We start from the raw sequence: 23,429 nt of genomic DNA, 5'->3' as shown, positions 1-23,429 counted from the left end.
GCATGAGAAGGACTGTAAGAACTAAGGGCTGCTTGATAGCTCTCCAAGCAAACAACTGACTGTGTGTAGCCTCCAACTTAAATATTCAATCCTTTGAGGTTCTTCTCTAGGCTATTAACTAATCTCATTTGTGACAAGTGAGGCATCCCCAAATTAGTGGAATGGAGGAGAGCTCTCATTTCCAGCACACTATACTGGTGTTGTTGAAACATCCCCCTGCTCTTCACCAAACCCAGGGTGCAGTGCTGGGTAAAAGTCTGCCCTGCTGCCAGTCCTTGCTGCAGAAATGTCTTCTGGTCAGTGTGCCCCAAGCTACCACCAAGACTTTTGATGGAGGATGTTTCTGGTTGTTATTAACAACCTGTACAGCACTCTATCCTGTAATAAAGGAGATGGCCTGTGCTTCCCTGCTGGCATTGGTAAGTGAATCAATTCCTGAATTTTTTGGTCATGTTTGGATACAATAAAAAAGAAGGGCTCAGAGACATATTTTCTTCTAAGTTCAAAAGGTGTTGAAAAAGAAAGTAAAGAGGTTGATTGTTAAAGTGAAAGTCAGTTTGCTAAAATCACACTTAAAATCCAGTAGTTATGGTTGCATCTTATATTTAGAAGAATTTTCCATCCTAAGGCCTTTAATTATATTCCTCTCAGAGTTTTGTCTCTTCTTCTTTCCTTCTCTTTATCCTTCCCCACTTAATCTGGGTAATGTTTGTTTGCAAAAGTCATGGTTTTATGGAATAATTTGTTTGTGGAGTTGTGAGCATGACTGATAACTATACTACTTGTGGCTGAATACTTGTGATTATTTTGTTAAGCTATAATGAATTGCAATTGTTATATTAGATTCCACAGGAAATATATATATGAATGTGCAAGTGACAACATTCACCTAGTTCTTTCAGTACCTGTAGAACTGTTCATGTCCCCTGACACCTAATCTTTTGCCTTCCTCTTCCAATGGCATTTTGAAGCAAGAAACTTTGGATATAATCTGTTTTAATTAATCTGCCCTGTCTAAAATGCCATGTAGCAAGGACACACTGAATGTTGTCCCTTGGGACACTGCTGACCAAAAGATTATTTCCCATTACTGGTTCTTGTAGGTACCTGAAAGACCTGTTTTGCTTTGGATTTTGTTCACAGGAGTTGCTTACTCCTGAGGTTTTATCACTGAAAATAAGTAGGGTTTTAGAGTAGGGCTCATTCTGTTGCACCACATGGGCATTGCAGAGGAATTCTAAACCAAAAAGTTCTATTTGCCATTTTCTTTGTACATTCTGATGATACTCCATAGCTCTTATACTGCTCTAAGATATTTTCTAACCTCATTATCTTCTAGTTTAGATCAGTGTTCTGGCCAACTGTCAGATGGTGGTGAATGCTGTTGCTAATGAACTGTAAACTGTTCAGGGAATAAAATGTTGGCTTCACATTTAGTATACAGATTTGGAGATTTTTTTTTTATGGGATAAGAATTGTGTTATGTCACTTTTTTCTTTTATCTTTGCAGGTGTTAATATTCAAACACATTATCCATAACACACCTGAAACAATTGCATCCTTCCCAAGAATATGCTTCAGTCAAAGGACAAAGAAAAATAATTCACAACACATGAGGACCCTCTTTGAATTCAGCTCAGTGAGAGCTTTATAATGCACTATAATGCTTTATAGGGCACCAAGCTGATGCAGTTCTCCTTGAAATTTTCACTTGCAGCATGATCTCCTAGGAAAACACTGCCTGGGCATGATTCTGCTTACCTGTGAAACCCCTTTAGTATTAATATTCTTACAGGGGCATAGCTGATGTGACAATTAGCTCCAGTTAGATTGCATTGGAGTGATTTATGAAGAATGTGGGGGTTTTGGTACCTTGGTGTAATAAAAAACTATAGACATGCCAAAAAACTGACTGATGTTTTACAGCTTTTGTGAAGTTTAGTTTCCTTTAACCTGTTACTGAAAAAGAACATCACCAGATACACCTCTTCAAAGCTGCACTGGACAAAATATTAATTTACTTGGACTCATGTTCATGTGCTGTCAATCTGAAACCTCATGGATTGGATGTTGAGAGACATCTCCATGGGAATAGGATTCAAGGGATTAATAGTCATATTGACAGCATGCAACTAGTCACAGAATACCTACATCTCAAACAGCACAGAATTGTGTTGACCTCATTGCTACATACACAAATGAACACAATATTCATGTTATTTTCCAGCTACATTAGTTAGAGAGATAACAGTTACAAAGAGATTGTTTTCAGTGGGCATGAAATGTCTGTTTTGTGTAGAATAACCATGTAATAAAGTGCTGCCAAATGGACATATACTCCTGTCTGCTGGGGATAGAACAATGAGCAATGGGTTTACATTTCACCAAAAGAGTTTTTAGTTACCCGTGAGGAATAAGATTTTACTGCACTTATTGCAGAATCATTGAACTGTAGAATTGATAAGGTTAAAAAAGTTAAACGTTGGAGCAAATTATTTAGAAATGCTGTGGATTCCTTTTTGGGAGGCTCTAAATGGCTCTAGCTATGTGTTGAATATGGTCAATATGCATTCAACCTATCTTTGGCTGGGTGAGCAGGTTACATGGATTCATGGATTTAATGAGAACAGCAATTTTTGCTAATAAAACAGTTTTTGCTGACAATAAAACAGCATATATTTATCCTAAAAATCCAGTAGCCCATATGTTAGACCATCAGCTCATCTTGATAAAACAGAAGACCTTGGTAGCAAGTGTAGTTTGTATCACATAACCACATCTAGCTAGACATCTCTGTTCATTCCTTGAAAGAAAGAGCTCCTTCACTTCTGCAAGATGTGTCTCATTCCACTGATCATAGAATTATAGCTTGAGTTGAAAAGGATCTTAAAGATTGTCTCATTTTAACTCCCTGCTCTGAGCAGGGACACCTTCTACTAGACCAGGTTGCTCAAAGCCCCATCCAACCTGGCCTTGAACTGTTCCAAGGATGGGGTATCCACACCTTTTCTAGGTAACCTGTGCCTGTGCTTCACCACTCTTAGTAAAGAACTTCTTTCTAACATCTGGTCTCAGTGTCTCTTCATTTAGTCCAAGACCATTCCCCCTTGTCCCATCACTATCTGTCTATGTAAAAGTGCTCTGTATTGATTTATAACTGAGAAAGGATAATCTGAAGACAAAATACATATGACATATTTATCTAAAGCATTCACCTTACTCTGGATGAGGGCCTACCAATGTACTAACATGATATAAAGTACACCAGGCTATTTAAATTCAAAGATGGTTTCTTGGCCACATATAGATCATGGAAATGACAGTTCTCATCCAAATCCACTAAGTCAATAAATTGGTGAGTACTATACCTCTAAATCTGTTACTGTGGTCTAGACACCTATTTTAAAATTTCATTTTAGATATGTAAATTCTCTCTGATGACTGTAAAAGAAACCTTTTTGTGACTAGAACAGTGGTAGACATTTATACTGTAGAATGTTTTAGTTAGATCAGATAAATCTTTGTCTGGATTATTGTCCTAGTGTTGGTAACATTGTCAAACATCTTGTCTTTATTTAGTATCACAAGTCTCTAGGTTCAAAAGTAGACTGCCTTGCACTTGCAATGAGATAGGCAAGGTAAAAGCTCCCAGCTGACTGGAAGCAGGCTAATGCCCCAGTTTTCAAAAAGGACAAGGATGACCCTGGAAAATACAAGTCTGTTAGTCTCACTTCTCAGCCTGGTAAGGTTATGAAGATTATTCTGGGAGTTATTGAGAAAGACATAAAGGACAATGCTGGCATTATTCACATCCAGCACAGCTTCATGAGAGGGAAGTCTTGATTTTGTTTTATGGCAAAGTAAGTCACCTAGCTGATCAAGGGAAGCCAGTTCATGTAATGTTTCAGGATTTCAGTAAAACTTGTTACTGTCAAAGCTGTTAACTGTTGTTACAGCATCCTGTGGACAAAATGTCCAGCACACAGCTGGATGAGCACATCATGGGATGGATGGGTGAGAAACTGGCTCGTGGGTCATCACAAAGGGTTTCAGAGGATGGGCTGACATCAGACAGGTCACCTGTCACCAGTGGGGTTCCTCAGCCCTGTCCTCTTCAACAGCTTCATAAATGATTTATTGGCAGGACTGGAAGAGATACCAAGGAAGTTTGCAGATGATACAAAACTGGGAGGAGCTGTTGACCCCCTCAAAGGCAGGGATTCCCTGCAGAGACACCTTGGTTGATTAGAGAGCTGGGCAATCACCAACCAGACGTTCAATGAGGGAAAATGCCTTTGATTCTGCACCTGGGATGGGGCAGCCCTGGATGTGCAGACAGACTGGGAATGAGGGGCTGCAGAGCAGTGCCATGAAAGGGACCTGGGGGTCCTGCTCAGGGGCAAGTGGAACATGAGCCAGCAGTGCCCTGGAGCCAGGAGGGACAGCCCTGCCCTGGGGACATCAGGGACAGCATCACAGCCAGGCAAGGGAGGGATTGTCCTGCTCTGCTCTGCTCTGGGGCAGCCTCACCTCCAGTGCTGGGGCAGTTTGGGTGCCACAATATACAAAAGTCATTAAATTGTTAGTGAGTGTCCAAAGAAAGACAACAAAGGTGGTGCAGGGCCCTGAGGGGAAGCGTGTGAGGAGTGACTGAGGTCACTTGGTCTGTTCAGCCTGGAGGAGACTGAGGGGAAACCTCACTGCAGCTACAGCTCCATTGGGAGGGGAAGAGGAGGGGCAGGCACTGATCTCTGCTCTGTGGGACAGGGACAGGACTGATGGAATGGCCTGAAGCTGTGTCAGGACAGGTTTAGGTTGGATATTAGATAAAAGGTTCTGCACTCAGAGGATGATTGGGCTCTGGAACAGGCTCCCCAGAGAAGCAGTTGCAGCAGAATACAAGAATTTGGACAATACTCTTGGGTACATGGTGTGATTCTTAGGGATGATCTTGTGCATGGCCAGGAGTTGGACTTGATGATGCTTGTACGTCCCTTCCAATTCAGCTTATCCTTGATTCTGTAAAAGATCACGTAAAAATTCAGTCCTTATTTGATCTGATTCTAGATCCTGAGCTCAGCCAAAAAAAATTTTGTTCCGTTGGTTTTTTTTCATTTCTTGAATACAGCAAATTCCTCTGATCAGAAACTTTATTTCCCCTCCTTTCAAACTCTTCAAAGCCTTTTTTTTTTTTTTTTTATCTCAGCTGTTCTAAAACACATGTGGTGAGAGAAATCAAACACAAAATATTGTAAAAATACATTAAAATTTTAACTGAAGTCAGAACTCAAAGTGATGTACAATGTAGAATCTTATACTGCACCTCAGCATGACACAATTTGAGTCAAAGTTGCTCTGTCTTGGAGTTTCATTGCCTCTTTCATTTTCTCTTTTTTCTTTCAGGCAGACAACCAGTTCTTTATGGTCATGTTGGTTTTTTAAGTTTTATGTATTGTGTCTGCACACTTGCCTGTTTTCTAGACGATAACAAGAAAGAGAGAAGAGGGACCAATAATGGAAAATAATGATGGGAGGGGGAGGATTATGAAATACTCTTGAACCTCCAGAGGCAACATATTTCTATCACTACCTCTGGCACCAGAAGTAGTTGGCATGAGAACAACTGTCTCTTTTACTCTTCTTTAGTGCAAGGAGACAAAGTTTCTGGTAAAATTTGTGCTACCCGAGCACATTTTTAGAAAAAGGATTGTTTCACTAATTGTCATATCTGTACTGCACAGACTCCTTCCTTATGTGCTTTTCAAATTAGCAACACGAAGCATATTAAACTGATTAATAGCTGTGTGAATTCAGGATCAAGCTGGTTGGAAACAATGACTTGCACTTGTATGTCTAAAATTATGGGACATTGAATAATACTGGCAAAACAAGAACATCCTTGAAATCATTTGAGAATTAGTATAAAAATTAAAATTAAATTGTTATCAAATAAAGTTACAATTATTAGAGTTATTCAGCTTAATGCTACATCTTTTTGTTCTTAGATAAGCCTTTTGACTTCAGCCTTGGAGAATCCCAGGATACAGGACCTCCAGAGCAATATTTGTCCACAGTATGAGCAGGACCCACTAACACAACCCCAGACGTGTGTGGTGCCAACCAGGGAGGGAAATGTGAGAGTGTGGGAGAGAGGCCATGAGGTGAGATAGTGCTTTGATTTATCAGGAGTCACTACAGCCCCCATGAATGAGAGGAATTAAGGCTCCCAGAATACAGTGACAGTACAAATGCCATCTGTCCCATTTCTGAGTTGAATCATTTGCATGCAATTTCTTTTACATGAAACATACTTCAGAGTATTGTAACCATTGTAATATTAAATCTAAGTTTCTTGTAGCTTTTTGTCAAGATAGAAATATGAAAAAAATATTATGGTTACAATGCAGAAGAGTTGAACACTGAAGATTTTTCCTTTTCTCTAGATTCTGTGTTTGATTTACATTATCCTCCTGCAAATACTTGTGCCTTGTCTTGAATATCTGCATAGCAATCCATATTTTTCCAATGGTCTACTCATGTATAAAATTAACTGTAGTTGTCAAATTGTGCATGGTTAGCACTGCAATTTCATCCTGTGTCTCACTTACTACAGAATATTAGAACTTCTAATCTTTGATCTTTGCCCAAGTAGAGTTTGAGTTGGGTTGATCCAACAGAAGATCTGCATGGAGCTGCAAGTGAAATGTTGTGTAACAGGACTAGCAGAGATGCACATGCAGTCTCTGACTATGGAGCAGCACAGCAACTTCACCCATTTGGAAGGAGCTGGGAGGAATTTGTGGAACAGGAGCTGGGAGAGCGTGAGATGCCACAGCTGCAAGCAGGACTGTGAGGAAATGGACCAAACCCAAGATTTCTGGCCCTCTGTGCTCCAGTGAGCTGTTAAAGATTAAATGAACAGTGGATAAACCTGTTTTTTCTCCTTGCAGGCAGCCCTACTACTCTTAGGCCTTATGGATGGTATTCATCTTGCCCAACTTTAGAGTTGACAGCACAGATGTCTACAAGTACTCAATGTAGCATCTTTGTATAATTCATAGAGGGCACCTTGGGGTACATTTATCTATATCTAGAATAGATATCTAAAATAGGCCAGAGAAATCCTGTCTCAGAAGTATAATATCAAGCATTTACTGGATTCAAATTTGATCTATCATATCCGTGCTCAGTATGCTATACAATAATTTGTGCATTTATAAGTATCTTCATTGCCAGTGTCATCCTGAGGAAGGGTCTTAAAAAGATTTGCAGTCATAAGGAAGAAGAACAGATGGTATAACAGCTTCATCTGGCAGTGACTAACATCCACACATGAGGCCTGCTCAGGACTGATGCCTTTCTCCTCTAAGTAATTGAACAGCTTCTTAACAGGACAGCTGGAAGGACTGCTGAGCTCACTCCCATTCTTCTTGACATGGTGGCCTGGATCTGAAACAGAACAGAGGAGCTGAGTTTCCTGGCACAACCAATTTTTTACTCACAAAATTAAACATAAAGGAAAAAAAAGAGAAGTAGGATAGAATTAAAATAATAAAATTTTTTCAATTTTCCTTTTGCTTATTACAGAAAATGGTAAGGTTTGCACACCCACAAAGCAGGAATAAATCTGAAATTGAGCTGCTAGTGATTGAGGAAGAAGATAGACAGGAATACTTTAGCAGAGAAATAATAGATCTTGCAGTGCCTGAGGAAAGTCACTTGTAGGTGTCAAAGGTAAATCCAGAAAGCTATTTGGCAGAATACCCTGGTAAAATAATTCAGAAAGGATCTTCTTAGGTAGATCATGGTTCATAGACAGTACTGAGAATCAGTGCCAGGACTGAGGATTTCCATGTATGCAGAACTGTGGATTTCTGTGATTTCCTTACTGGGATACAGACAGTGAGTGAGCTCTGAAAAAAGGCTCCCTATATGCCTCAAAGACAGTTGGAGCTGAGAGCTAAGTTGTCAAGAACTGGATAAACAGCAGAGAAGAGGAGGTTTATTTTTGCAGATCTAGGATAGAAATCTACCTTTATGTACCTATGTTGTTACATTTTTGGCAGAGGAGAAGCTCTGGGAGCTGTGCTGAGGGTTTTTGCAGAGAAAGAGCATAAACTATAAAATCTTATGAACAGATGCAGACAGGTTACATTTACAAGACAATTGTTGGAAAGTTAGATTTAAAGATCTCAGTGACTTTTCTAATAGAAGAAAAACAAAAACAACAGCTAAAGTCGTAAAATAGTTTCAAAGACTTTTATGGGTTGGGGAGGAGCAAACTAAAAAAATGAAACAGTGTGCAAAAAGAAACTAAGAAGGCAAGATCTTACATGAAATTTTCGAATGTTGAAGGCAGACCTAGCTGAAATCAAACACCAATTGAAAATAAGAGTTAGGGACAAAAAATGGGAAGAGTTTTCAAATCACCTAAAAAAATACTCTCTTAAATACTATTCTTACACTGTTCAAAAGGCATTTCTTTACAAGGTTCTCCAAATGCTAAGAAAGAAATTAAAATATCCTGTCCAGTGCAAGCACCAATCAGTTATATCAGTTATTTCTTAACCACTAGCAGAAACTAAGTGGTCAAATTTTTTAGCAGATTTTTATTGTAGCCACTGGTCCAGTTCTCAATTGTTATCCTTTGTGTATTTATCATGTGCCTTAGCAGTTTACAAACATTAGTGATTTAATCAGATCTTAAGAGATCTGATTTCTTTAAGAAGATTTCTTAAAGAAAATATAAGCTTTTCAAACAAAAAAATTCAGAATTTTTTGTTTGTTTGTTTTCTGTTTTAGTTTGACTTGCTTTTTCAAGACTTACCAGCTAACCATTCATTTAACCTTCTTCTTTGTAACATCTGAGACAGAATTATGGTGTAGAGCTGCAGGGAAATTTGGAAGAAATAGGAGGTTCTGCAGCTGAACATGGTTTGTCATGGAACAAAACCCCCCTTGTTGGGTCACTGGGCCTGTCTGATTGAAAGGCCAAAGTAAATCAGACTCTACTGCAGACATTTGCTCAGCCACCAGTGTTTTACTGCCACCAGCCTGACTGACATTTGCCACATTCCTACTTTTCCTCTGGCTAGGGAAGACAATACCACAGCCCTCAGGTGAACAACAAAGACTGAAGAAAGCTATTCTATAACTTAATTATCCTTCATTGAGCTAACAAGATTCCTAATCTCCACCTGCTCTCTGTCTCTGCTCTGGCTCTCCCAAGGTCACAAAGCTCAACAAAACCTTTTTAAACCACTCTGCAAAAGGAAAGTATTTCACTGTGGGGTTTCTAGATATGGGTTAATTTGTTTCTGAGACCTCCACAAATACTCTTTCCCATCCAGCTTCCCTGAGAGTGAGATATTTATAATCTTAGCATGTGTACCTTGGGGAGAAACTCTGCCAAGTTTTGCAGCTAAGCCACCAGGCTGTATATCTCAAAAGTGTGGTACCTCACCCTGAACCAAAGGGAGAGGGGTCTGAATGATCAGAAGGCTGAGAGACAGAAGGTGAAAAGATATATTTGAGCACCAGGGTTCAGATGCTTGGCAGTGACAAGGCAAAGATTGGAAACAAGCTGCCCCGTGGGATGTGGCATTTTCCGGACATAAAGGTGACACATATTCAGTCTAGGCTTGGGACTTGGATTTATATAGTGCAGACAAACACATCTGCTGGATGTGTAGTCCTCTAACTTTGGATAAATCATCGTTGGAGAAGTGGGGGGAGAGGGGGATAAAAGAGATATTTGTTGTTCCCAGGTGGTTCTTTTAATGAAAGATTGTTTTGCCACAGGAGACTGAGTTAGAACAGCTCCCAAACATCCTAAACCCCAACTTCTCCCAGGGAATCTGTGTGTGAGTTGGAAGAATGTCTTCATACAAAGGACTTCCACGAAAACAACAAAATAAAAAAGTAAAATACAGACCTAAACTGTCTTCTTTATCTGGTCCAGGCAAGCTGAATGAAGATTTGTCATGAATCATGAGCAGTGAGAAACAATATCCTCCCAGAGCAAAGTGCAGAACTCAGTAAACAAATGAATACTTTGGTTTTCTCTTTGTCTTACTGTGAGAACAAAGAAAGTTCACCTGCTCTGTGTCCCATCTCTTGTGACTGAATGCCTTTATGTGGTTTCAGGTTATCTAGCTTTGAGATAAATCAACCTAAAATCTACTCAATTTCATTAGGATATAAATAGACATCTTTAACTTTCAAGAAGAGGAACCTCAAAAGCAACGAAAATAGGCAAAACCAATGAAAATAAAAGGCTTTAAATTCATTCTCTGGTTGCCTACTCTGTCTGCTGAGAAGGTCCATGTTGTCAGGACTTCTGGATATTGATTGCCTGAGTAACACAAAACTCAGTAACTCCCTCCAGGTCGTTATGAAATTGGCTTTCTGTGCCAAGGCACAGCTCCCTGCAGCCCTCTTCTCTCAGTAGCTTCTCTGCCTGGGCTGCAAGCTCCTAATTGCTTCTCTGTCTCTCCTTACTGATTGCTAATCCATCCCACTGCTTTCTTTGAAATCAGGCCCTCTACACAGAGAAGGGACAGTTTCCCTCCTTTTACCAACCCATTGTTCTCTTCTTGAACTAAAAATTATATCCCAAAAAACAAGCCTATTAAACAAGACACTTAGGTTTGTGGAAAACTCTGTCAATAGCCTTCAATCAGCAATTATTTCCTGCTGCCTCCTCATACAGCAGTATTAATGGGCACCAATCTGAAGTAAACATCTGCACCAGAACACCCCCCTAGTTTATACAAGCTAAAATACTTACACTTAGTACTAGCCCTTCTCTATTTACTGAATGCACAAAGCCAAATGTCCCCAGGCTTCAGAAAAGTTTGCATTTGTAGCTGAACTTTATGGCTTGTATCCAGCTCTGATTAGCAGCCAGACTTTCTGTGTTGGCCCCTCTCAGATGATGTGTTGCAAAAGTGTCTTTGAGACACTGCTTCTTCCTCACTTTCCCAAGTATTTTTTGGTCTATATGTCATCACAGCTGGCCACTTTCTGTATAGTTCTGGAGGCAGATACACCTTGGAGGCAGATGTACATTCAGATTGCTTGGCAGCTGAGGGTGCATTGCTGGAGCCAGAAGAACAGGATTAGAAGGTGAGATAAACATATGTTTTTATCTCTCAAATAAAGATTGGCTTCTGTTGTACCTTAACTGTGAAACTTTGGAGCATTCAAAGGGCCCTGAACTACGAATTTGTAGAAAAGGCAGCCTTTTTTTCCTCAAGATAAAACATCAGGTGTTTTCTACCATTTTTGGCATTCATTGTAAATCAAATAGAAATGTGGAACTTGCTTTTAACACTCAAAACAATGACAACTTGGAACATTTTATAGATATGAATTTTGACCAATAGTTATTGATTAACATTAGAGAAATGGTTAGTAGCCCTGAGTATTTGTAGCAGGAATGCAGGATGGTCCTACAGAGTGGGTAGGAATAGCACAGACTTTCTTCCACAAACCTCTAGAGCAACTTTGGAAAAGTCACAGACTGACATTAGTGCTCTGCAAAGGTCAATATGTGATTTTCTATTAGTTAAAATAAAGCAAAGAATGAAGCTTTAATCTTGCAACATTTGTGTTTCTTTATATAAACCCGAAGTCAAATAATTTATCTTTATAAGCAGTGTTCCTTAGAGAGTATTTTGAGATGCTTAACATGGTACCAACTGTATCTATATATAATATGCAATTTATATACTGTACATAGGGTCCTTTGCATCTATTTCATAACACAAACATACATACACATTTGTCTTTGCAGTCAAGTTGATGCAAGAGCTTTATCTTTAAATGTCTTCCTTCTACAGTACTAAAAATGTTATGTTTAAAAGGCAATATCAGTTGCTCAGTATGTGTAGGCAATATGTATTTTGACCCACTTCTAAATCCAAATCTAATCTAAATCTAAATCTAAATCTAAATCTAAATCTAAATCTAAATATAAATCTAAATCTAAATCTAAATCATAATGAGCTGCATTTTTTCTCTTGACATAATTCTTCAGTAAAAAGTGTTGCTTTTGCTCCTGTTAGTGATCATCAGTTAAGCCCAAAGGAATTTTTGAAAAGAAATTTGACCATCTTGGAATACTCCAGGACTTCTAAATGGCTGTGGTTGTATTGCTAACACTGAAATAGGACATAATGGTACGAAAAACAAAACAGGATAAGTCAGTTCAATGCAAATATAAAATGTTCAATCTGCAGATAAATAAAGCTTATTGCTTATTTATTTATGTACTTAACCCCTTTTAGCATTAATCATATAAATACCTTGATTGCTTTCCACTGAACTATTCCAAATCTGAAGCTCTTTGTTAATGACTGAACTTACTGCTTTATAGGAACATGTGGAACAAGAAGCATCTGTAAATATTCTTACTTGCACAGGATCAAAAAATGAGAGTCAAACAATAGGACAATGGACACTGTGGAAAAGCAATGCCATTTCAGAAAGCTCTAATTATAAATAACACATGCACTTCACTTAAACTTTACAAAGCTCTTATTGATTTGGAGGAACAAATATGAAACAGAAAAAAAGATTCTGACTCTCTTGATGTGGGTTTTACATGACACACATTACTTGGATAACTGAGTGGCAATCACTCCAAATGTGAAATGGTAAAGTAGAGCACAGTCCTCTGGCAATCAATTATTTAGTTGCAAATTGGTGAGTGCATGTTTTAAAAACTCTCCTGAGAAAACTTACAAAGTCAAAAAATTGTGAATGGTGTATCATCACCTACTATAGATTTTCTCCCTACACCTGCAAGAAAGGAACTATGCATACAGTGTTTTTATGTTATACTATTAGCCAACTTGCCCTTTGTCAAAACAAGTTCTGTAAGAGAACCAGTGTAATAAATAGTGAAATTTGAAATTCTTGTGTTAAAAAAAAAATCTATTTTTATCTAGGCTGTACAGTCTTTAGAGCAACTCTGCTCAAGGTTTGCCACAAATAAGTTCATATCCCAGGATTAAAAAATAATACAAACCTCCCAATTTATCACTCTGTGATTTGGTTCATGAAGCTGTAAAATGTGCCTTAAGGCTTTGCAGAATAAAGGGTTTAGAAATTTAAGGTTCAGCCTCAAGCATTATTGTCCTTGATAGAACAGCAGGAGGTAAGGACTGCAGGCAAAATCATCATAGCCTGAAGCCAACCCAGCTGCAAGAGGAGAGAGAAGCAGAAGCCAGACAACCCGACAAGGAGAAGCCAGCAGCAGGACAGCAGTGTGAAAAGCTGAATCCAGCCAAAACTGGAGCCACTCTATTACCAGCAATTGAAATTTGGGTTATAGAAAGGCATTGTTTGATTTGTGAAGAGGTGACATAATTGTGGTCCTTGCATTAATCTCACTGGGACTGAATGCTGCAGTGAGTTACAAGAAGAATTATTTCCCGTAACACTCAATGAGGAGATGAATAAGATTTGCAAATAGTAACAACTGTGTTATAAGGGCATGATTAAGTTAAAAGTGCAAGCAATCCAAAGTTTGAACCAAAAACACTCAGAAGATTGGCCAGCCTTTTTATAATCTCTTGTGTGCATATGTTATGAGATGACCATTAATTGCATTCTCATTATTTTCTGGATAGGAACCCTTCTTTATTAAAGTGCACAAAATGGGTGACGTTCACTGGGCAAATGTTCAGAATTGTCTAATTTTGCCAAGAAATGTTTTCCCTGACCTCATTCCTCTGTTCTTCAAGATAACCTAATTGTATTGGCAAAGATTAAAAAAAGACATGCACAAATGAAAACAAACAGAACAGTCAGAGGCACGTGTCCAGGCTGTAAAAATATAGTTGAACTGGTTGAAGTTTTTAAAACTTATTAGTAATTTTTAAAAGTTTTTTTAATGAGCAATAAGAGTGAGTCCAAGTAATAGAGAACATTAGCAGCCACAAATTTTCTTGTTTCCATGGGCAATCTGCTCTAAATTCAAAGACTGTATATAACTCTTAATTTGGTTTAATTTTTTATAAAGTTAATATATATATCAGAAATGTATGCAACACTGTGGGATCTCAGAGAATGGGGGAATACTGTGAGGACTTCTAACTCTTCCTTTTCTTGGCAATCCAATAGAATGAAAAACATTAATCTTTGACTGGATTAAGAGATGCTGCACTGTTTGTAATTGCTACAATTGTTGGGGATTTTGCCCCTCTATATTGGCATTCATTAATTTCCACGTGCTATTGGAATTCTTGTGACTTCTCTATATTATTACAAAATAGCAGCATAGAAAGTTAAATATCAACTGGTTAGTTGCCAATAGCAGGTAAATTTTGGTAAATTTTCAGAGAATGCCTCCCTTGCATAAACAACTCAATATAATTTAGTTGTTTCTGTTATTCTTCATTCTCTTTCATATTTCTTTGTCTGCCTCAGTCTTTCTGCCTGTCTGTCTGCCTTTTTGTTTATAGCTATCAGCCTTGTTGCCATCCAGTTCACAGCAGTTGACTGGTTCACTTGTTTCTAAAGCACAGAATTAATAAATGTGATTTTGCATTGCAGTCAAAATGCCTAATTTAAGTTTTCCAGACACTTTTATCTCACCCAAATAAGCACATCTGAGTTTGACCTGACCAATATTTTTTTTTAAATTTCAGTTCCTTTCCTGACTTCTGCTGTGAGTAGAAATAGACACTCCATGTCTCATCTTACCTACAGTGAGCTTCCAATTGTTTTTATGTATATTAGTGATGACTTGGAAATGCAAGTTCTGGATGTCCAAATACCAAATAAGATGTACACACAATGCAAAAGATCCAAATTTTTACAAATGTCTACCGGAGTTATAAGGAAAGAAAGGTGTGAAGTTAATAAAATCAGTTGAGGACTTTTTTACACAAAACATTTTTTTCAATACATATACATCTGAGGAATACTTTTTTTTACTACTTAAAGTATTCTTAGGTGGTTTGTTTATAATTTAGACCCTATGAGCTGTGTTCTTACATAACTTGATTTTTCCTCAGTTATGCTACCAGTAAAGAAAACATCTGTGGAAATCACATATGAAAATCTTGTGTGTGCATTCAGATTTGAAACAAAGTGATAAATTCAGGTGGCAGATATCTGGGATGAATAAATGTTTTTCTTTTACCGTTTTAAAAATCATGCTTTTGTCAAAAGTGCAAGGACTTATTTGAATTTCCCTGAAATGAAGTCATATGTCAAAATCATATGTCAAGCCAAGGCCGTAGTAAATATTAGTAACAATAAACACTGGTTCTTGATGCTGTTGATTTTTATGGTTAGTGACACTTCTTTTGTATCCCTGTGTTTTGTTACACAGGTTGGAGCAAGGCACTGTGTGGTCTGAAATGAATGGGCACCTGGAGGTGGCAAGCAGCAGCAGCAGCACGACACCATGAAAGCCACCACATTTCAGAGGATCCATTCCTTCCTGGAGCTTTATAATGTGCACATAACCTTCTTGTGTACTCAGGAGGAAGACAATAGGCAGCAACCACGTGTTCTCTGTCATTAAGAACAGACAGGAGGCTCCCTAGGGAAAAACAATGTGACTGCAGATTTTCACCAAGGGACATTTTTCTCTGCACTGTTAGAGCACATTGCTGTTAGTCCCAAAAGGAGAGGATTAGCTCATCTACTATTTGTCATCTTGTCTACACTGCTCTTTTAGACCTCTTGTCTAAGTAATGGAGAAAAACAAGTGGAAGAATTCCTTTCCTGCAATGACTGTCTCCCCAGTGATGGCAGAGGAGTGACCTGGCCAAGTGACTAGGTCTAGGCACCTAATTTTTCATGTAAAAAGTAAAGTAAGATGATTGCTATTCCTAGCTCTTTCAAGAAACCTATATTAAAACTTATACCTGAAATTCTTCTGGGTCCACTCTTGGAAATGTGACATTTCACATCTCCCATATAGAGAAGCTTTTAAATTTCCCCTGAATTATAGCACATTTTACTTACAGCCCATCATTTTCCTGTAGAAATGGAGAAAAAAAATAAGTGGACACAGCCTAAATGAGTTCAGAAAATCTGTGTTATTTGATGCACTTGACTAGAAGCCTTCATTGGTCAAAACTTAAAAGAAATTTTGCTAGAAAGTTGCTTCCTGTAACATGAAGATCTCAGAGTATATACATGTTTTTAGGATGATGCCTAAAGAGGCTGCCTGGAACAGAGGCTTGACAGTGTCAAAGGAATAAAGCAGGTATTTATTAAAAGGCCTTCAAAGGATACACCTTGGGCAGTACAAGAGCCTATCCAAGGCTACACCCAAGAAGGACCCAAGAGGGATGGCATGTCATGAGTTTTCACACTTTTCTAAGTTTTGGTCCATTTACATATTGGGCAATTGTCCAATTACAGTTAATTGTCCAATTGGGTTAATTGTCCAATTACAGTTTCAGATTATGGACTCCCATCCTCCTAGATTTCTCTCCTCAATTTGCTGCTGTTTGCACTTTTTGAGCCTGAAGCTGCAGCAGTGTCCTTGGTTCTTGGGCTGGAAAAGGATTATTTGCTCTAACTAAACAGTGAGGAGAACTTGCCAACACTGTGTATGAAGTTCAGAGTTACACACTAAGGCAGAACAGAATCTGAAAAATATAAAAGCTAAAACTTAAGGCATCAGGAAAATGAGCTGTTTTGGTATCAGCAAAACTCATTAAATTTTGTTTCCATTTCATCCTTGCCCTGGAATCCATTGCAGTGCACTGGGATTTGTGCACGGGCACCCTCCAGCCAGTTCATGAATGCTGATGGGCTCTTGGGCTGTCACCCACAGAGTGGTTGTAAACCACTTTGTTCTGCATGTCTTTCCCTTAGAGAGACAGGACAACTTCTTTTTTCTTTATTACCCATCCAGGGATTTTCACAATTTTTCTATGAGTTTAACTACTATGAGTGTAAATAAATATTACGTAACTGGTAAATACTGAACTTCACAGGAATTTCTATGAGTTCAGTAAGTCACAAGTCTTAGATTTCTGTGCCCTTTCAAAGGATGTTTGAGAATGGCCACAACTTAGAATTTTGCACTGATGATTGGCCATGTCTTCAAAATACACTAAGTTTTCATCATAGGTATGTGGTGCCAATACCAGAAAACTAAATAGCCCAGGGTGAACATAGACAGTAAACCTGAGCAGCACTGTGGTATTAGGAAAGGATTACCTCTTTTCTGTGAAATGTACAGGACAGTGCAACTGCATGTGTTCCCCAAAGCTGGGTAAAGACCCTTTACAGTAGAGTCCTTGGGCAGCAGAAATGCTCCTTTGGCCATGAGCTGGTGCAGATCTGCTCTCTGCCTAGCTGAACCTGACCCCTAATGTCATATATTAACTTTATGCCTAAATCTGACAGGTGTGTTTTTCCTAATAATTAATATTTTCTGGCATACATTAAATCAATAGTGATAAAAATGAACATATGTGGTTTTATTTTTTGGTTAAAAAATCAAAACTTTCCAGAAAATCAAATATATCCTTTGTCAGAAAACCAAATGCAAAAGCTCCCCATTCTTTTTCCCTTTATTTTTAATCAAAAATATGCCTGGGAGATCACAGAATGCCATATCAGTTTCCAATTTTTCCAATGCACATAAAAATAATGACATCTCATTTCAGCTCCACTCCATACCTGAACACCAAAAATGTCCATACAAATGTATGACAAGGTATTTATATTTATTAAAAACTGCATTAATATTTTTAAAATATTAATTCTCACTTACTTATATCAGCAGAGATTATGTCCAGCAGAATGGTGCATTTGTCTGCCTCTTTTTTTTTTTTTTTTTTTTTTTTTTTGCCATCATGGATTGAAAATTTAGAGACTGATGGCATTTTCAGAGCCATGATTAGAAACTTCATTACCCACAGCACTTACAATGCCTTGCATGTCATAACTTGACAACATAGGAAACCCAGGTGATGTTTTAGAGAAGAACTGTTGGCAGCTCTACAATAGCACATCAGGTATCTGTGGTTGGCCATCATTGGATAAGCAGTTTTCTTTATTAACTTGTCTGAGCATGAAAAAATGTTATGAAATACCACAAAATCAGCTTTGTGAAACACAGGGCGATCTCTGCTGATGTTTCATTTAGTTCAAAGTAATTTAAAATCCTAGTTTTTGACAGAATAATTCTGCTCTTTAGAAATTAATTTCATAATGATAGTCCTTTAAAACTAGAAAACTTATTTTAGTATTTGAACAGATTTCCTTTCCTCCTGACAATAAAGAGTTTATTTAAAGAGAAACACATTATTTTTTTTCCAGTCCTTGTCTGTCTCTCATTTAGAGAAGAGCTTCTTTTATCAAACTTCCTTTGAAGGCTGGATAAGATATTGCCAAGATATTACATCATATCACTGACTTCATGCAATGACAAGCCTTAAAAGATATTGAGATTGCAAGTGATCCAGCCACTTTCATCTACTTCTATTTCTTGAATTTTGCAGCATGAAATAGTTGTTTTGTTCACCATTGAAGAGTGCAATGGGTTCTAAATTTAAAACCAGACTTTGCAGCTTATAGTGGATCAAACTTAGGAACAAAACAGGATTTTCTTGAAGATGTGCATCTCTGGATTACTGATTACTCAACTTAGGAAAAATGAAAAGAGATGTTTTTCTGGCAGAGTTGGCTTTCCCAAAGACACAGATTTGGCAGATCATCCAAATACAACGTTAATCCATTAAGATCTTACATGTATGAACTTAAAAGTCAACCTGTGGAGAGGCAACTGTCTAAAAAGGCCTATGAAAAACTGAAAATAGGAATTGTTGATGCATCAGGTAGTTGGTATATTATCAGTTCCAGTGAGATATTCTGAATACTGAACCCCTCTCTTACAGAGTCCAATTCCTTCTGTCCAGAGTCCCCAAGTGTCCAATTCCTTCTGCTCCAGGACCTTTGATGAGTCAGGTGGATGAAATACTCTTCCACAAAAAATAAATAGCAGAAAGCTTTTCTAAGATTTTGCAGAAATTGCTTTTTTTCAGTGTTACAGAACACAATGCACAAAATGGCTTAACTTCCCTCATGAGTTAAAGGTTTTTACAAAGCAAGTCACTGAGAGCAGTAGATGGCTATAAAAATAACCTGTGACCTGTTACATGCATTTCAGAAACTGAAAGAACACAGCAGGTTGTAAAAACTGATTATGCACTGTCTACAGGACTGAACTCAAGTGAAATGCTGCATTGAAACTTTTAAGTCCTCCTTTGAACCATCAGTACTGGGTTTTTTATTGAAAAAGTTAACTGATCAGTGTGGCTGAGAGTGACCAGCTCGATTTTATGTGAAACAGGTGCAGTCAAGGCTTTTCAATTTACCCTTTTAAAACATGGTGGTTAAATAATATTGGTCTACCAGCCTGACTTGATAAATTAATTTACTAAACAATCAGTCAGAAGGGTTGATTATCTCTCTCTTCCTACCTTTAAGCACCTGGTGTTCTTATGTCTCTAAAGGGAAGGAAGGAAGGAAGGAAGGAAGGAAGGAAGGAAGGAAGGAAGGAAGGAAGGAAGGAAGATAGATAGATGGATAGATAGATAGATAGATAGATAGATAGATAGATAGATAGATAGATAGATAGATTTCTCAATATTATTTGAAATGACTGAAGAACAAAAACCTGACCCCATACCATTTCATACAAAGTGAAGTGATGGACTCCACTGCCTTCAATAATGTTTAATGTTTTTAACAAACTGTTGATTCTGATCAGTTCTTACTGAAAACATCTGGGAGCCAGATCAGGCCCCATATCCTCTTCCTTTGCATTTCCCTAATTTAATATAACTAATTTAAATAAAATATTTAATTTTCCCTTTTTTAAAGTTTAATTTATGGTTCTGAGTGAGCATATGATTAATGAATCAGAGTATGTGGTGTGGAAAGCTGCCTTCACCCCTTTTCTGTCTTTTCTTTCAATAAAACTTAATTTTTATAGAAAATTTCCTTTGAATTAATATTTTTCCAACATTTTAGAATATTTATTCTAGATGCTCATAAAAAAAGCTTTTAGTTCTAAACCATACAAATCTATTATTCATTGTTATAAACATTAAACAACTTTGCCTAGCTACCAGCTGCTACTCAGCACAGCTGTCAATATGGCCAGCAGCCTTATTCAGGACCATTAAAATAAAAGAGCACCTATTTTCTGCTACAAGCTACCACCTTTCACCCAAGATGATGTGCAAAATGGACGTGGAGTACCATTTACAGGATTAATATTAGCCAGTGTTTACAGCTAATGGATTTGTGTTACTGCTTCATTTTACAAGGCCTCTTTCCATTTCTTAATTTATCCTCAGGTCGGCTCCTTTATTTTTGTTCCATCATCTTCATAAAAGCCATTATCTTTCCATTAGCAAACCTCTAAATAACTCTTCATATGCTCTTTGATCTGTCCAGCAGCCTTTTGCATTCTTTGCAGTGAGTTTTTCAATTACTCTCAAGAATTTTAAAATACAAGTTTGCTGAGAGCTACTTCACACACTGTGGTACATTTAATTAACATAGGATGGAAGAAAGATATGCAACCATGTTCTTGCTCTTTGCTGCCATAACAACTCCTGGTTTGCTTCTCTTTTATGCAAATCAAGTCACAGACATTTATGTCAGTAAAAATGTTGTAAATTTCTTTTATGCAATACTGGACCAAATGTATTTCTCAAAACCTGCATGAAAATAATTGTGCTTTATTTTTTGCATTTGGTGCTTGATCTGAAAAAAATTCTCTTTCTAGATACTTGATCTTGAAAGTACTTTCTGAGGGAGTTTTTGTTTGTTTGATTTCATAAGTCATATACTATTAATTTATTCCTTTCTTTTAATATTATTCAGACTAGAAAGTGTGGACTGTGACTCCTTTCTGAAGCTATATTTACTCTGCACCAATTGTGTGACCACAGTGCTGCATAGCTGTATCCAAAAACAGTTTAGAAAAAAATTCTTAAGGATCAACTTGTACTGTTATATCCTACCTTAGGATAAATCAGTATTGTTTATGACATCATATTGAAAATAATCTTTTGTGTCACTCATGTCAGATACATAAATGTCTTCTTTTCTGTGGTAGTTTTAAAGGGGTCATGCTATGACTCTGTCCTGCAAAGACATTTAATGACACAGAAATTAATGCATCAGGGGATTCCTTATGTTTCTCCTTAATGCCAGGAAAGGAGAATGTTCAGTGGGACTGTATTGCCTTTCTCAGAAACTTCTGTATAGGAAGACCAAAATGCACTGTTTTTAGCAACACAGATAGTCTGGCATTCAGATTTAATTAAGCAGAAAGCAGACTATCATTTTGGTTCTTACCTTTCACAAAATTTATGTCTGTTCCATGGTCTTGTTCCATTTTTTCTAACGTCCATAAAAGATGTATTAAAATCCTGCTTTAAAGGGTGTGAACGAATTTTTGATAAGTTTGTGGTCAGATTTTCCATTTTTTCTCCAAAGTTCTCTCCCTGGTACCTGTGGGGATTTTAGGATCTCCCAATGGTGTTGTAGTTTTCATTTGCTGTGGAATGGATGAAGTAGAGTACAGGGTGCTGTTTCTAATATTGAATCTTTGAGAGATAAGGTGTACCAACAATCAGTAGGCAAGACTACAATGAAAACCTGTGATAATTTAAAAATCCTCCCATGGTACATGCTAACTTAATTCTGATTGACAATATATGATTTACTATTTTGTCCTTTTGGCATCAGGTGTAGACAGGTTTTAATTGCTTACAAAACAACAAACATCCCTCTTTCACACCCACTATTCTTTCAAATATTTTTGGATTTGCTTCAAGAAGGAAATTTCTGTCCCAGCCTTGCAAGCTGTATGCTTTCTGTTTGACCTGTTCAGTTCTGTACCAAATACTGGATTGAGCAGTAGATGAAAATTTTTATTGATGTCTGTTCTAGGAAGATTGCTAAGATTCACTGGTGATTCAGGTATAATATTACCTGATATTTATTTAAGGTACCCCTCTCTGGGGTTGCTATATTTTTTAGTGATTATGTTTACCATACTGGAATATGAAAATGTCCTATACCTTTCTCTAGAAACCACTCTGGCTCATCAAGAAGGAATAAAAGGAAGCATTCATATTCATACCCGTGCAAGACTCACACTTGTCAGATTGCTACAACTCTCTGAATGTTCACTAGAAAATCTTGCTTATATTTACAGTGATGTCATGAGCTCAGTGTGATGTTCTCAGTTTTGTACACAAATAATCCAAAAGCGAAATGAAAAGACAAATGATGGGCACAGAATGAAATATTTTTGCCTTGTTCAGAAGTGAAAATACAAAAAAAAAAATCCAAGTTTCTGTTTTACAGGAATTAATTGAAAGAGACATTTACATTTCTATGCATGTTAGAAAAAACCCAAACAACTAGATATTTGAATGAAAGCAAAGAATTGTACAAGTCAGAAAACAAACGCATTTACTTGTTGTCTCAGGCACACTGTGCAACTGAGAGCTATTCATGATTGCATTCTAAAGAAGGCAAGCTCAGGACTGGGAGTCCATATCATCAGGAGGTGGGATGGAAGGAGCAGAACTCTTGTTCTGTGTGAGAAATGGAGTGAGCCATGGCAGAGGAGAGGAAGACCCCATTTTTACATAGCTGTACTATTTCTCCAAAGTACTTTGCTGCTTGTGTTTTGATGTTCCACTCTAATTTTTCAGAAAGCTGTTGAAGGGCAGCCATTTTATATGTTTAGCTGAGAAAGGAGATTAATTTTGTGCATGGTTTTAAATATATGATAGAGATGAAGTGTTGAGGTAGCTGTAGATAAGTCAGCTAAAGATACTGCAGCTGGGTGGTGCTGAGTGTGGAGCTCAGGTATGGATCCAGAACAGGGTTAATTTCAAACACACCTGGGGGCTTCCAATCAATAGTTGAAAATAAAGATTCATACAAAAGTGGTTGCAAAATAGTGAGAATGCAGTAAAACCAGTGAGGAGATATCCACAGACACTGTGACATACTGATTTATAAACCATTCTGAAGGATAGAAGGTCCAACCTCACCACATAGTTCATTATATAGCAAACAGCAACCAGAACAGGCAATTTCACCAGTGTAGTCCACTGACTTCTTTTGTATTTGCTTTTGTGATCATTCCTCCCCAGAGAAAAGCTCACCATTCTTAACCAATAGAAAACTAACCTTTTCTGTTGGCTTATTTTCTTGAAAAATTTCATCTTGGGATCAGAAAAGTGACAGTGGTGGCCTCAAAGAGAACAATGATGGTTCTGTTGTCACACCACTTCTCTGAGCAGCAGTGAGATACTATTTCTACTCAACTATATAGCCAAAACCAAATTCTGCATCTTTGTGTAATCATCAGTACACATTGTCATTCTTTGAATCAATATTTATTAATA

At 37.6% G+C, this 23,429-nt stretch overlaps 1 protein-coding gene across 1 annotated transcript in view; it reads left to right on the top strand.

Annotated features, from left to right (window-relative positions):
* The window catches only part of RSAD2 (radical S-adenosyl methionine domain containing 2), a 206,393-nt gene extending 183,651 nt beyond the window's left edge, over nt 1-22,742 (top strand). Inside the window, exon 7 of the mRNA XM_056487143.1 lies at nt 22,732-22,742. The gene's annotated coding sequence lies outside the window, so the exon portion shown is untranslated. The remainder of the gene's footprint in view (nt 1-22,731) is intronic.
* The last annotated feature ends 687 nt before the right edge of the window (nt 22,743-23,429 follow it).

The sequence above is a fragment of the Oenanthe melanoleuca genome, chromosome 3, assembly GCF_029582105.1.
Source record: "Oenanthe melanoleuca isolate GR-GAL-2019-014 chromosome 3, OMel1.0, whole genome shotgun sequence".
In the NCBI taxonomy this organism is placed as follows: Eukaryota; Metazoa; Chordata; class Aves; order Passeriformes; family Muscicapidae; genus Oenanthe; species Oenanthe melanoleuca.
Note: the sequence above shows the minus strand (reverse complement) of the source record. Positions and strands in the feature narration are given on the sequence as shown.